A 16,484-nucleotide genomic window follows, 5' to 3' on the forward strand; every position below is an offset into this window, starting at 1 on the left:
CACCAGGCTGTATCTTATGAACCGTGATAGCTAGACAGTTGAAATTTTCACAAATGATGTATTTCTGTTGCCGATATAACAACAAATACTAAAAACTACGGAACCCTCGGTGCGCGAGTCCGACTCGCACTTGGCCGGTTTTTTTTTTACTTTGTAACCTAATGTTATCAATAAATTTTCATTTTCATTTTTAAATTAAAGGAGGCATGTCTATGGATTTGTTGTTGCAGGGTAGTGATAATAATAAATTATACTGTAGACATAACTTTTTTGTTGCATATAAACTAAAGAATGCACTTTGATTACAGTAATTAACTTAGGACTGTTATCAAAGTCTAGCCATAATTTTCATATTTCAACACCGGCGTCAAATGCGTCGTGGTTAACTAACAATGGGCAATTTGAAACTGTAGAAGTTTCTGCCACCATTGTTTACGTCGGGTTTTATGTTACATGGGATTCTATAAGAAATCGATACCTCATTTTTTTTTGTATACTACGTCGGTGGCAAAGAAGCATACGGCCCGCCTGATGTTAAGCAGTCTCCGTAGCCTATGTACGCCTGCAACTCCAGAGGAGTTACATGCGCGTTGCCGACCCTAACACTCCTCTCCTCGAGCTCTGGCAACCTTACTCACCGGCAGGAACACAACACTATTAGTAGGGTCTAGTGTTATTTGGCTGCGGTTTTCTGTAAGGTGGAGGTACCTCCCCAGTTGGGCTCTGCTCTAGATCTGGAATGACATCCGCTGTCCTGTGCCCTACCACACAAAGCGAGATGTCATTCACAGTGCCCATACCTCTCTTTTGGACGTAGTTTAAGGACATACCCGGGTCCAAGGACATACCCGGGTCCACCTGTCGTGACTGTCGCTTTTCAGCACATACATACAATTAAATAACATTTAAAACTGTCGCGTTTTGAACACATATTAAATCAGATTTACAATCGGGTCTATCGCGAATTTATTTTGTTACCTTTATTTACCGTCGTTTCGACACATGTTTCACTGGTCGTGGTCGCGGCTAACTGACGTCCCAGCAAAATGTCAAAACAGAGACTCGTGTTGCTACCCGACGAATAGTAAAAGCTATTAAACTAACTATTAAATTACCTAGCTAGCTATTAAATTACTTAGACTTGGCCTACAATACTTCAAATTAAAGGTTGGCAAGCCATTTTCGTTAGTAGAAAAAGGCAAAACTTAAAAAAAATTTAGGTAGGCGCCAAGGGTTGTAGAAAATTTTAATTTTCTACTAACAAACGGTTGCCAGGATATAGTTTGACGATCTTAACGTGTGAGGTAAGTTTAGTTTTGTTATTATAATTTTTATTTATTCGTAGACAACTCTTTACCCCTTTAAAAAGCACAGTTAGATATTATAAGGAAAAAATTACCACTATAACGCTATATTTTTGTATTTTTTCTCCTTAAGCATTTTTTAGGACTAGAGGTTTGGGTTGAGGATTTCTTATAATATATTCCCAGGGGTGAAGAAGTTGCAGTCCTAACGATTTTGGGTTCGTTATTTAAGTTTTGCGTAATGCATAAAAAGATCTCCGTTTTAATGCACTATAAAGATAGTTCGTTCAACAATCTTTTTGAATGTAAAATAACACTTAGCTACTGAAGCAGAAGCCAAAAGCAAGCGACAGGCGCGGCGCCAAACGGCGGGCAATAATCTACGGAATCTACCCCATATATACGACTAGCTTGTTTGTTTGCGGCCAAAACTTTATTTCTTCTAAGTCTCAACTCTGTACAACAACTGAGCACTTAACTTCTTAATATTATTAGGTTAGTTAGTATAGTAAATGCATTGCGTCTGTACTATTTTATTTTAGTATAAAATTTTACAGACGTAATGCATTTTTATCTAGGAACTTAAATTAAAAAATACTTAATGTACTAAATGGATTTTGTTTTAGGAAAAAACATTTGCGAAGTAATTTAGCTTGTAGGTAAGATTTGTCACACAAAACATATCAATAATGTACCTAATCTATACGAGTAGGTCGTTTTCATTCTGCTTCATAATATTTTCTAAATCGCTTTTCAACAGCCACCTTATCTATTTCTATAATAGAAGCCAACAGATCTTCTGTCTATGAATGTTACTATGGATTATGGACCGACATAATCTAAATGTGGTATTTTCTATAAAAAGTGACCTTATTGCCAATGGCGCTTACGCCATTATAAACTATGCTCCGATATAAATACAATGCCGCGCGACGCTGTGCGGCGTAAGCGCCATCGACAATAAGGTCCCTTTTCATAGAAAATACCCCAAATCAGTTCTTATCTCAACAATTAAACTTGACCCATTTCCCCAAAGAAGGCGACTTCAGGAAACTCCCGAAAAGAAAAAAAATAACGCCAACTAACATTTCCATAAAGAACATAAACAATTTTATCGCAACATGCATATAAACTTCCACTTGCGACATAAAATATAACGGCCCACTTATTGGGAAACGGCTTGCTGAGCAAAAAAAAATTATTTCTACGTTACGTAAGGAAATAACGATATTTCTGTGAAAAAAACAACACAGCAGACTGAGCAGACAGAATAATAAAACCTAACCGGTACAGAAAACGGATTTTGGAAGTAATCGCTCCGAATAAAAGTCCAAAATTGTGTGTGTGTGTGTGTGTGTGTGTGTGTGTGTGTGTGTGTGTGTGTGTGTGTGTGTGTGTGTGTGTGTGTGCGTGTGTGTGTACTTGTAACTTTTGAACCCAGCGTGCAAAAAGAACAGGTCCAGAAAACGGATTTTGGAACCGCTCCGAATAAAAGTCCAAAATAGTGTGTGTGTGTGTGTACTTCTAACTTTTGAACCCGGCGTGCAAAAAGAAAAGAAAATGCGACTTAATAAATAAATACTTTCTATGAAAATTATTTGGAACACCGAATGAGCCATTAGAAATTCTAAAGAAAATGTAGGTATTTTTTATTATTCGGCAAAGTTATGTTTTTATGTATGGGGAAGACAAACAAATTATTGTAAGTACAAAATGAGTCTTGGCCTTTAACATTAGCACCCCATTCGGTAGGAACTACGCGGTTTCACGCCATAATATTTACTAATAGCGACACAAAAACAAGTTGTGTCAATGACTTTAATGTAATTTTCGATTTAAAAAAGTGAACGGCCTATAATAGTGTGACTGTGTGTGTGTGTAATCACAAATTGTGTTTCACTACATCTTGTTTTCCACAAATTAACAGTTTTTCCTGTAATAAAAGTCATTATAACGAGTCTGTTAACGTAATTTAAGTACATTTTATTACATTAATTGGTCTATCGGCTGCCGACATTTCAGTTCTAACGGGTTTTAGTAGTTACCTAATTTTATTATGGGATTAGAAGCGTTCGTAAAACTACGCCGGCAGTTTTAAATATTTCTTTATTAAAAGAAATCATAAAAGCTGGTCCAATATAAGCGAGTTTCAGAGGGCCTACCACGAACCACGTTCGACGTGTTGCCTCTCTGTCGCACTTGTAAATTCGTACGTAAGTGTGACAGGGAGGCAACACGACGAACGTGGTTCGTAGTAGGCCCTCTGAGACCGTCCATCGAAATAATCGCATTAACGTTCTCATACGTTTTCAAAGGAATTATTCTTTTCTTTTTCACGATTTCTCATTTGGATTTCTCCGTCGGAAATTTAAATTGAAAAATTATCACACATCTTTAATTTCGTTTTCACTTCCGTTCTTTATATTTCAGTAGAAAGTGGAAACGCCGATGTCATTTTACGTTCAATTGATGTTTTATATGAAATGTAATTTAAAAACGTGACTTGAATTTACTTTACAGGCATTCAAATAACATAATTTAAGTATATTTTCAAAAACACTGATGTGTCGTTCACACACAAGATGTACCTACTTACTCATAATTTTGCCGGTTTTCACATAATGTTGCGCTCATGAAAGCGTGATATATTATAAATACGTTTTTGAATACGTTATATTAACAAGGTTCAGTCATGTACCTTACTTATTCTAAGTGAAGAATTGCTCGACAACTCGACATGTTTCGCTCCAAACTCGTACCGAAGAGATTTAATATGTCTGTCCCACGGAAGTTTTGTTATTAAAATACATCTATATTAATAAACTTGATAAAGCCTTTTGTCAGAGAACGTCCCAATAAGTCATTTTCACAGAAATAGGTATCTTAACTTGCGACTCCAGCAAACGAAACACGTAGCAAAACAAATCCGTATAATTCTGGGATAAAAAGCCAAAAGTTGCAACAACTTTGTTTACTTGTCTTGTTCTGATTGTTTTAAACAATGTCTAACATTCCAACTACACGAGAGTTACACGCTTTAGACTTCTGTATATATTAACTTTTATTAACCTCTCGTCTGTGTATCTCGACCCGCCCCGGCTTCGCACGGGTTAGCAAATTATACACCTATACCTTCCTCAAGAATATTAGATTATTTTAAACCGGGTCACTCACGTATTATTAAGTCGAATAGCTCGACATGTTTCGGTCCAATTTACGAGGACCGTCTTCACGTAATGTAATATGTTTGAGTCTCACGGGAGTTTTAATGAAATGAAATTGAAATTCCGTTCAGTAGTTTTTGAGTTTATTGTGACGCGTCTGGCTGTGTGTATGTATATACACACAGCCAGACGCGGCGCTGTAAGCTAATTTCTCGATGCGTCAGCTAAATGTGTTTTAAGTTTAACTTAATATTAAAACTCGCAAGGAACGTAAATTAAAAATAATAATTATAATAACCACCACAAGTCAGGTTTAAAAAGATACGTAAAAAATGTCAGTGTAAGCTAGCTGTAATTATAAATGACTCGGTGTAACCGGCTTGCCTAGTTTTGCATAGGAATCGGCCTGTGGCAATTTTAGCCGCATACCATGAATAATATTGAATAATATAAGGCTGTTTAATGTCAATATTTATTTATTAATCGTTTGAGCTGACGAAGTTAATCATAATTCGAGATAAAAATTAAATACAAAGAACGTTACGGTACGGTACGGTACGGTACGGTACGGTACGGTACGGTACGGTACGGTACGGTACGGTACGGTACGGTACGGTACGGTACGGTACGGTACGGTACTGTCCCGTCCCGTCCCGTATCGTATCGTATCGTACATATTATAATACTTTTTTTTCTATTTATTCTGTGTAATTCGAAATACATTTTAACCTTCAATATGTTCTCACTACCGAGGTGAAAAATTATGTGTGCAACACGAGAGCAGTTATTTTACATCTCGTGTTTTTGAGTCCCTCGCTACGCTCAAGATTCTACCTTAGAATCACTCGCTTCGCTCGTGATTCAATTATAGAATCTTTCGCTTTCTAGGGACTCAAAATAAACACTCGCAAGAAAAACCAACTTTCCTCTCTTGTTGCACAAATAACTATTGTTTTCAAAACTAAGTTCCCATACAAATTGCAGTCGGGATGCAGTCCGTCGTATCGGCTCTAAAGAAAACAAGTAAATTAAGTTCTAATTGTGCAACAAAATTGAATTGCAATACTTCAAAATAGGACTAAGCAATAAAACGCTATAAGTAAATATTTGTAATTTTTTTATTTATAAAAAAATTGTTTTTGTCCTTATTATCTATGTTTTTTTAGTTTAAATGTTCATGTGTAGGTAATTATGATGTGTCCGTTATATGTTAACTCAAATATATTAATCCTTTTAAAGTATAGGACATCTTGTGACAGTATTTAAATTATTTATTTATTTAAAGTTTAAATCTGGCAACATGGCCCATATTACAAAAACCTTAGAGACACATATGTATTTTAACTTAAAACTAAACACTATTTATGCGACAAAATGGCGTGGCTTTTTCAATCAAAAGGGTACTTATTGTCGGTTGTTAATAAGGCGCTATTTCCATACAGCTTCAATTTGAAATCAACCTTATTGACAAGCGACAATGTGGTACCTTTTGGTTGAAACTATCATAAATGTTTTCACCAGTCGTCGTGACGATCCACTTCAGTTCCAACATAGCATGTTTGTAATTTTGGCCATCGATCATAAAACATAACATTCGTGAAAGCATCAATTAAATCCAAATCAGTCCAGTGGAAGAAACTTAATCGTCCCATTATAAATGTAAGTATTTTCGGTTAAATACCATAACCGGCCATCTGTGAAAGTATAAGAATCCGATAAATAATGGACTCAAATACCATGAAGCTTAAGATGCTTTTTCGTTGCGATCTTTGTCAATTTGTTTGATGTACAAATGAATTACAAACTTAAATATACATTGAACCTTAATTTGACGTAGATAAAGTTTAATATTGAAACTCACGTATATGTTAACTTTTGTAATGCTTCAATGGATTCTGAAATTGGTCATAAAGATTTGAAATCTTAGTTCATTCGTTGATAATTAGGGGAAAGGAATTGTAAAGAATTTTGTTTATCTTTATCATGATAAAATAATATAACTATAATGTCTTTATTATCTCTCAAGAGCTCTTTTGACATAAGAACAGTGAAAATTGGATTATCTGTGTGTATGTTTAGTTTTTTTATGCAGTACAATACTTAGTAACAGGTTAGTAGGTATGTTTCTTAGAGAAAGGACACGGGGTAAAATGTAACAACCTCAAAAATAGCATTTTTGATTTTTGTTTGCAAAATCAATTAAAACTCGGATTACGAAAGATATCCGTTTTAATTGTTGAATAATTTTAACATGTTTATCTTAGGTGGCATTCCATTAAGTCCATTTCCTGCGCTTTAAAGTTTATTTCGCAATATAAGTAAAATCAATTACGACCATTACACTTTCATTTACGTAAAAATACAGTAAATACGCAGGTATATTTCATTTATTTCCTTTTACATCATCGTCCTGAGATAATTGCGATGTCATGCACAAGATTACAGACTAAAGCTAATTCTCGTTGAAGCAAAACATCGAATAATCCACAAAAGTGAACTTTATGTGTAGGCAATATGATTCAAAGTTGTATACTATAGATGTGTATAATCTTTACCGCACTTAGACATAACAAGTTTTTATTGCATTGATATAACGTCTAAAATGGCCACTGGCGTTATAAAACATCAGAAAAACTAGACTTCAGATTTAATAGGCCATTCCAAGGTTAGCTAAAACTGGTAATAAAAACCGGAGAAGTGCGAGTCAGACTCGCCCACTGAGGATTCCGTACCCAAAAGGGTAATACGGGACCCTTACTAAGACTCCGCTGTCTGTCTGTCTGTCACCAGGCTGTATCTCACGAACCGTGATAGCTAGACAGTTGAAAATTTCACAGATGACCGACTCGCACTTGGCCGGTTTTTTATTATTTGTTGTTCTAGCGGCAAAGGAAATACATCATGTGTGAAAATTTCAACTGACTAGCTATCACGGTTCATGAGATACAGACAGACACAGCCTGGTGACAGACAGACAGACAGACAGACTTACAGTGGAGTCTTAGTATTAGGGTCCCGTTTTTACCCTTTGGGTACGGAACTCTAAAAACTGGAATTGCAAAAACTGGTTTTAAAACCAATTAGTCACAGTTCAAAAACATTGTTTAGATACGTTTCAGTGTTATCTCTTTTAACTGTTTGTACCTACGTACCTATTTATTGTAACAATAATTTTCTTATCTGTGCCGATTAAAAAAAGTAACCCAATATAAATATAATAAAAAAGCAAAGCATCGTGATCTGTTTTTTTAGTTTGCCAAGTATGTAATCATTGGTACGAGTACATTAACTTTGTTGTGACTATGAAGACAAAAACAAATAGGTACAATTTAAAGCGCAAAATCATTTGTAATGCCACGCAAGTTAAATTTTATTAGTAAAATTATTAATTAATATTCTTTTTTTTTTACTAAAATTAAAACTAATTTTGTTTTATGAGTAACTATATCGGTAGCCGAAGACATTATTAGTTTTTTTTTTGTTATGTAAACGTAAGTTACGTCACGTTTTAATAACAAAACTTCCGTGAGACATAGACATATTAAATATATTAAAAACGGGTCACTCACGTGTTTTAAGTCGAAAACGCTCGACATGTTTCACTCCGTACCGAGGAGCGTCATCAGGAGCTTGCGTCGACGGTGACGGACCGGCGCAGACTGCGGGCCGCAGCCCTCCGCGCCCGATGACTCGGCGCGGGCGCCGGTGGCTCCTGATGACGCTCCTCGGTACGGAGTGAAACATGTCGAGCGTTTTCGACTTAAAACACGTGAGTGACCCGTTTTTAATATATTTAATACGTCACGTTTACTCGTAGTTTAGTATCATTGCCATATGAAGACCCAGAATGATAGGAAGTAGACAATTATAATTAGATTCACAATAATTACGGTTACATCATAATTACTACTTATGTCACTCCTTATCGTAAGGTCATTCATGTTATTATCTTGACCTGTTATGGGTCACGTTTGTGCATAATTATATAAAGAAGCTACTGATATTGTTAGTTTAAGAATAATGTTAGTGATATGATGTTGATAATTTTATATATATAATATAAAATTTGTATTGAAATCTAATTCTGCAAGGTTTGTGAAGAGCATTTTAAGGGTCCCGGCAAGCTCGGTTCTCCATACAAACGTAGTTTCACTGTCATTATAAAACGAGTAGCTAATAGTTTGCTCTGAAACTTTGTACTTACAATAGGATAAGGTATATCTATGTCAATTTTTTTTAAACCGGGTCACTCACGTATTATTAAGTCGAATAGTGTAATATGTTTGAGTCTCACGGGAGTTTTATAGTTATATCTATGTCTGTAATTAGTTTATGTAGCTTCAGATACCATAGTTGAAAAAACCGGCCAAGTTCGAGTCGGACTCGCGCACGAAGGGTTCCGTACAATTACGGAAAAAAACAGCAAAAAAATCACGTTTGTTGTATGGGAGCCCCATTTTAATATTTATATTATTCTGTTTTTAACCGCCTTCAAAAAAAAGGTGGTTCTCAGTTTGACCCGTATGTATTTAGTATTTGTTGTTATAGCGGCAACAGATTTCAACTGTCTAGCTATCACGGTTCATGAGATACAGCCTGGTGACAGACAGACGGACAGACGGACAGACGGACGGACAGACGGACGGACAGACGGACGGACAGACGGACGGACGGACGGACAGACGGACAGCGGAGTCTTAGTAATAGGGTCCCGTTTTTACCCTTTGGGTACGGAACCCTAAAAATACAGCGAATTTAAGTTATTCCTACAAAACTTGTTTTTGCTATATTACGTTTGTTAAGTTGAGCTATATTGTATGTGCAATTTCATTACAATGCAACACGTAGTTTTAAAATGAGAGCGGAACTCCGTTTGTATGGGAAGGTGAAATTCGGCCGAGCTTGCCGGGGACTCCGGGGACTCTTTATGGAGTAGAAGTTTTACTCCTCCGCTCTATTTTCTTTGTATAATAATGTTTAACAACGAAAACTAAAACGAGGTATAGATATAAATATAAGCATGTTTTAAAATCAGAACGTAACTGATTACTTATATAGGATCGGCTTTTCAATAGCTTCGTATGATTCATAGTTTTTTTGTTTCTTTGCGCAAAGAGGATATAATAAGATAGAGCGGTACTGTCATAGTAAATTTTGTAACCGCTGTAAATTCACTGCCATCTATCGGCATACTTTAAAACTAAAAATGAAGATTTATAAAAATACGTTAAAATGTATTTAAATATGGATAAATGATTTTTTTATTTGCATTAATTATTTTTATATGATTTAGACCCATGTTCTTTCACCGATAGCATTAAAATTATAAATAACAAACGAAACCGTCAACGCCCTCTATACGAGAGTAGGCCAAAACTAGTGGCGCCCTCTGATCGAGAATCAAATTTTCGTGATTTTCGAGGCACGTTTTGTTCCTTAGACTGTGTCCATCTATTACGGAGTTATATCTATCTTTGCTTTGCGTCTCAAAACTTTTCCTGAATTAGTAATGCGTAGTGCTTTCACGACAGTTAGCACTCCAAATATCTATCCTTTGTCGTATCGTATCTGTATACATTATGAATTTATGTCTTGGCTAGTTCATTCTAATCTTCGCACGATCTCTTAGATTTATTTACGGCTGGACTTACCTACTTATAAATTTACGAAGCCTTAATAAATTACGTCAAGTTCGGTTACCGGTTTATAAATGTTAATAGACTAAAAAAATGGACAACTTGAACTTGTAAATGGTGTTTACAATTTATTTACACGAAATATAAATTATCTTATTTTGCATATTTTTGAGTTATGGATTTTATCGCGACGCCGTAATAATAGAAAAACCGGCCAAGTGCGAGTATCATTACGGAAAAAAACAGCAAAAAAATCACGTTTGTTGTATATGGGAGCCCCATTTAAATATTTATATTATTTTGGTTTTAGTATTTGTTGTTATAGCGGCAACAGAAATACATCATCTGTGAAAATTTCAACTGTCTAGCTATCACGGTTCATGAGATACAGCCTGGTGACAGACAGACAGACGGACGGACAGACGGACAGCGGAGTCTTAGTAATAGGGTCCCGTTTTTACCCTTTGGGTACGGAACCCTAATAAATCAAATTTTAATTTGAACAAAGTAAAATCTTTGTAAAGTTTTGATTCCGGCGGGTTGGTGAAGTGACATAAGTGCATATTTTACGAAAAAAAGGTAGACCAGGAAACGGAGCGTTGTTTATTTTTTCTCAAGCGAGACGCAGCCATTGGAATTTAATTATCTAGGCAGCCCTGCAAGTCTGTGCAATAAAAAACGGAATGCCGTCTGCGTTCAGTGCATGCCATAGCAATGTTTTGCTTCGCAAATGGCGAGGTCAATTTAATAACAGGTAATTATCGGTATTGAGATTTTATAAAATATTTGTATTAAGTCTTGATAAGGTAAACTATTGTAGAAATCACTGGTTTGTTAAAAATCAATCGGTATATCATTTCAAAAATCGTAACTAACGGTAAAATTTAAGAACAGCATTTTAAGTTTCTTGACAAACTTTAATTTGTCCTCTGACGTAGAATATGGTATGCCAAAAAAATACAATAGAGCAAGGCAAAAGGTATATTTAAGTGAGCATTAGCAACGCCAAAAACAAAGCCACAATTTGCTAGCCAATCATAATAATTTCCACAATTTCAGTTGAAACATGAGCTAAATAAACTCAATTTGTACTGCGTTCATGTACAATTACCAAACTAATGACCATCATGAATAAGTTCCAAATTTAGTACATTAAAACGGATCCATTACATCACTACCAACATCCAAAAACAAACCGGAAAACACGTGCCTCAATTACATACAACAAAACGTAAAATAATAAAGCAAATCCAACCTTATTATAAAGCCCTGAATGTCTAAAATACTGTGACGAATGCAGTTCTGGTAGCAATGATTGCCATTTACCCATTAAGACTCAAATGATTGATTAACATTACAATTGCCAGAGTAATCGATCATTCATTTTAGTAAATAGTTATAATAATAACGCCATTATATTCGGAATACGAATACGAATGCTCAGCGTTCCTACGTCTGAAAGATTAATTATCTTTTATCAGGGATCTTCCTTTTCTATTATATTATTGTGCTGCTCAGCTAAACTGACTGAAATATATGGCAGTAAAGAAATTATAGTTTGCTTCAGTCTCATGAAACATTTATTTGCTTTTAACGTACAATCTGATGTTACTTATTATAACAAAACAGTTATAGAAATGCAAAGCAAGTAAATTGCAGCCATTGCAGGTGTATCGGAATGAAATATATTTAAAAATAGTAAAGGTATGTAAAACGTGGTCCACTACTGACTGAAATGCTGAATATGTTATGCTGAATTCCCAGACACGAAAATATACAAATTTCGAACTACTGAGAGAATGGAGAGAAGTAGTAAAGTAACAAGTGTAAGCACAGGAAAGCGAAACGAAAGTGAAACAAAGCGAGACTCCATTTCAGCAGCAAGCTGGAAAGCATAGACAATTTATGCAGACATAAAATAGAAACCCAAGCAAATAACCTTTGATTCTTGCAATTTACTCTGATTTCAATTCAGTCTTGTACATACAGTGTATTTGTCAACCCTAACCTAAGGCATTTCCCGAGGTGAATTTAGGTCATACTGAAAAAGTTTTACTATGGGACTAAAATCTAAATCACGAAAAAATGTCTGTTTCAGATATTTTAGCTGATCAGATATTATGTTTTATACAACGCCTATAGTATTAGACTAAGGTCCTACAGTAAAAGTTGCTCAGTAGGTATGTATACGTATCCAGTATGAAGAAAAATACTAACAAACTTATATTACCAATATTTCGAAACGAATCGTGTTAAGATTTTTGACTCAAATTAAATATGAATGTTTTAACAATTAAGATCTAATTATTATAATAGCATTACAAATGATAATATCAAAGAGCTTTGAATGGATTACGCAAGGGTGGTCCAAATGTTAAAGAACAACAATGGTTGTACCGTGCCCGTGGTTGTACCAGAAATTTAATCCTCAAGGATAGAAAAGACAATCGACGAGATTTTCATAAGGCAATAATAATTAAATTCATTCAGACATAATTAGACAGGTACAAAAACATGTTCTAACGTGTCAGAGGCCTTGGTTTTTTGCATCTTTCCTTTCCGCCTAAACCGGTTTAAGATCTTCAATGAAGCCTTACTTTGCGATGCCGGTGTTTTATCTTTCCCACGAAGCTATGGTTATACGGATTAAGGTTTGGATTCTCCTCGTGTTCGCTTGGTGATTTGCAAGTCAAGTTTGACACACTTCTTGATATCAGATTCACTTTGCACTTTGCATTCGTGAATAATTAAGCCAATTAGCCCTTGATTTAGCACGATACTAGATGCATGAGTCTATTGTTGTTTGTGTCACTTTATAAAGTCAAAATGCCAGTATCTTTCCTTGAATTTCCTGTCACAACTGTTATATTGTAATGAAACTCCGTTAACTTCCCCACCTAATTAGTGTTCACAAAACACGATTCTTGAGCTGAATTTTCCACTCACAAAATCAACATCATATTCCGAAACTACTGAGCAAGTTGAGAAACCGCGCACTGTGAGAAACTTCGCAGACTTTAAATTTCAAGATTTAGTTAAAAGTTTTCATCTTTGTGTCACTTTAAAGTGGATTTACTGGCTTTGTGCTTAACCTCAAAGGTTTCGCGGTTATGTTAACAGACGCCTACATGAATGTCTCTTATTACAGAGAGTAGTGAGTAGTGTCAATCATTTGTAGGCTTTGTAGCACAAATAACTTTCTTTGTAATATTTGCTTAATTTTTTTTTATAAGAATCATTTTCAAATATTTCCCAAAAGCTATTACATTAACACTGCAGAGAAATAAGTGAATATTAACATTTCTTTATAGTATTATGGCGTTATCCTCAAATACGGAGTAACGTTAATAATAATAAACGCAAAGCTTTTGAAACGTTATATTTAAAAGTTAAGTTGCTTTATTCCGAAATAGGATTCCAAGGAATTCCTTAAGCATAAGTATTTTCTTCGAGACGGCAGGATTGTACGCATACTTAGTATAAACTGCTACTCGGTGACAGCACACTAACTGATGGTGATGAACTGATGACTGATGATGAACGCCCGATGCATTCGAAACATGTTACGCTAACTGAGACTTCAAATAAGTTTTCTAATAATGTCAGTATGACTCACAATAGTTTAAATTTATTCTTTATTCTTTATTGTATTGCAGTCATGTTCATAATACATTAGGTGTTACAGTTTGAGGATGGTAGGTACATGACACCCTGTCAGGGCACTCAATTTTCTTAAGTCTAGGTAAAATTACATGCATCTCATACAAATAGCAATAAAATCTATATTTATAACTTTATATTTTATCGACGTTTATGCAACGTTAAATGTCAAGTTCGTTTAGAAAATTAGTAAAATAATAAAATAATGATGCTAAATATTAAATGTCCAGGTTAATTTATAAATAGATTTAAATAATTTTTAAGACATACCTACCTATACCACATTGAAAGAGATGCAAGTACAAATAAAGAATCTACAATGCCAAAACCGCGATTCTCAGAATATGTAGGTGACTAGCTCAGCATTCCATGTATTGTTCTCACTCTCACATTCCTCATCGATTTCGGATTGAATTGGCTTCATATTAGTTTTTGTAACTTATAATTAAAATGTACAATTACTTTTTATAATCACGCCCGCATTATTATAATTTTGTGTATGTGAAATTATATTTTAAAGTACCTAATAAAAGCAATCATTTTAAAATCATCCGTGAAGAGACTTCGGAATAGGTTCCAATAAAATCGTCTTGGTAAGATTTATATGTAAAAAAACAACGATAGCAAGTTTAAATAAATACGAGGATGTTACCTATCTACACGCCAGTGCTATGTTGGAGGTCTCTTTTTGCCTTTAGTTACACACGTGTCAGTTGCATGAATACTTGAATACTTTTTCCAACTACCTTTATTTTAAGGACAGTCTACGTCAAAGATATGTTTACATTTTTCGCCTTGTTACAAAGGAACAAGGTACAAAAGTGTAAATACATCTTTGACGTCGTGTGTATAAGTATTGTGTTTGGACTTTAAAAATTGTAACTTGCATTTTAAATCAGGGTTTAGGTGTTAATAAAGACGTAAAATGCGATTGTTTCTTCAAGCATCGTTCCACATGCGCTATTGCCGTGCGTGAAAATCACGAAGGTCATTACTCCATTGTGCAACGGTTGTGACAAAGCCGACCTTTGGGCCCTTGGGCAGTAACAAAACAAGGGACTGTAACTTTATGTTTGACGTCTTTATTGTATTACGCATTTTTTGGCTCGCATTGTTTTGACGCGAGTTGTGAAAGGGTTGTTTGTTTTTATTTTTCTGAATTGCTGCTTATGATTTGAGTATGTTTAGATAGAACAACAGTTATATAATGGTATAAAAAGTAAAAAAACAATTACTTTGAGTTAAGGTCCTTTTTCCTAGGATAGCGGTGCCGTCATTTGGCGGTCGTCTTCATACATAATAGGTACATATATGTGCCATTTTCAACCAAAAGGGTACTTATTGTCGCTTGTCAGTAGGGCGCTATTTCCATATAGCTTCAATTGGAAATCAACCTTATCGACAAGCGAGAATGTGGCACCTTTTGGTTGAAAACGTCACATATACCTATGGGGACGGAGTAGTATTTTGTATGGAGACGGCCGCTTTATGACGGCATTGCTATCCTAGGAAACCAGAGCTTTACCGCTCAAAATAAAACTTATAACAAAACACATCAGTTTATTACTGATAGATATTTTTTTTAACATTTTTGAGTTATGCGACTTTATCAATGCGCCGTTTTGCTCCTTGTAAGTAATTTGTTCAAGAATTTTCGATAGCGAATGTCAATGTATATTTATCGTAGGTATTAAAATTAAACATTTTAGTGCTATCATTGAATTTTATATGGATTGATAAAAATGTTTATCATGATAATGTATGTGAAGTGCACTTGATACACATTGTATCTATGTGACGTGCATTAAAAACTAGTTCATAGGTACGATATTCCTTTTCTACCTCCATACTACGAAATACTTAAAAGAAAACATTGTTTTTATTCTCAGAAATAAACAACAATAGCTTCTTTTTGTGAATGTCAAAAGTATAAAACCAGACAAAAACACGCTCAAGTCAGGTAATATTTACACAAGTGCCTACAATCGAGGATTAATTGTCAATTGTCAAGAACGTGCGTGTTAATGCAAAATTATACATTTGTTGTCTTCCTACAAAATTTACATTATACAACAAAACATGGAACTGCGAGGAAATTATGCAAACACGAAAAAGTATGCACAAAAACCAATACCGTTAAAGTCCGATAACGCAAATCTTTTATCTAAAATCGTTCGGCCACGTCAAATCCAGACCAACAATAGATTGATAAGAAAAAAAACTAACCGTTCAGAAACCGCTCACTTCACCCGCTACCTGAGAGGTTTGCAACATTCCAAAATGCACTTCAACACCACAATTCAGCACACACACATTAACGGTTTACGCACTCAAGCAATCACCACACTTTCGCGAAAAAACAAAAAAAGTATATTTGAATTCCGAATGTTTTTTATCGGAAGCGATCACGCGAAATTAAAAAAACGCGCAACACAACCGTCCCCTCACGCGGCAGAACGCAGACTGAAGCTAGAGAGCGAGAGGGGCGCTCAGTTCCGATAAAAAAGCGCAAGTGTGAAAGAGATAGATGTTAGATAAAAATGAAGTTAGCGGAATCGAGTAAGCGTGACCGGGAATGACCACATGGCACGCATTAAGCACAATCATTGCACAAATTGAGAGTTGGCGCGTTTTTGTATCCGAACCACGTGTTCTCAAGTTTTTGTCGGCACTCGGGAGAATCGAAGTGGTTTTGTTTTAAAATGGTACTTAAAAATAGC

The 16,484-nt window shown here is 35.2% G+C and overlaps 1 protein-coding gene across 1 annotated transcript in view; it reads right to left on the reverse strand.

Moving 5' to 3' along the window:
• The window catches only part of LOC134746522 (uncharacterized), a 228,875-nt gene extending 212,644 nt beyond the window's left edge, over positions 1 to 16,231 (reverse strand). The window contains exon 1 of the mRNA XM_063680936.1: positions 15,991 to 16,231. The gene's annotated coding sequence lies outside the window, so the exon portion shown is untranslated. The remainder of the gene's footprint in view (positions 1 to 15,990) is intronic.
• Between the last annotated feature and the right edge of the window lie 253 nt (positions 16,232 to 16,484).

This window comes from Cydia strobilella, chromosome 13 (genome assembly GCF_947568885.1).
Source record: "Cydia strobilella chromosome 13, ilCydStro3.1, whole genome shotgun sequence".
NCBI lineage: Eukaryota > Metazoa > Arthropoda > Insecta > Lepidoptera > Tortricidae > Cydia > Cydia strobilella.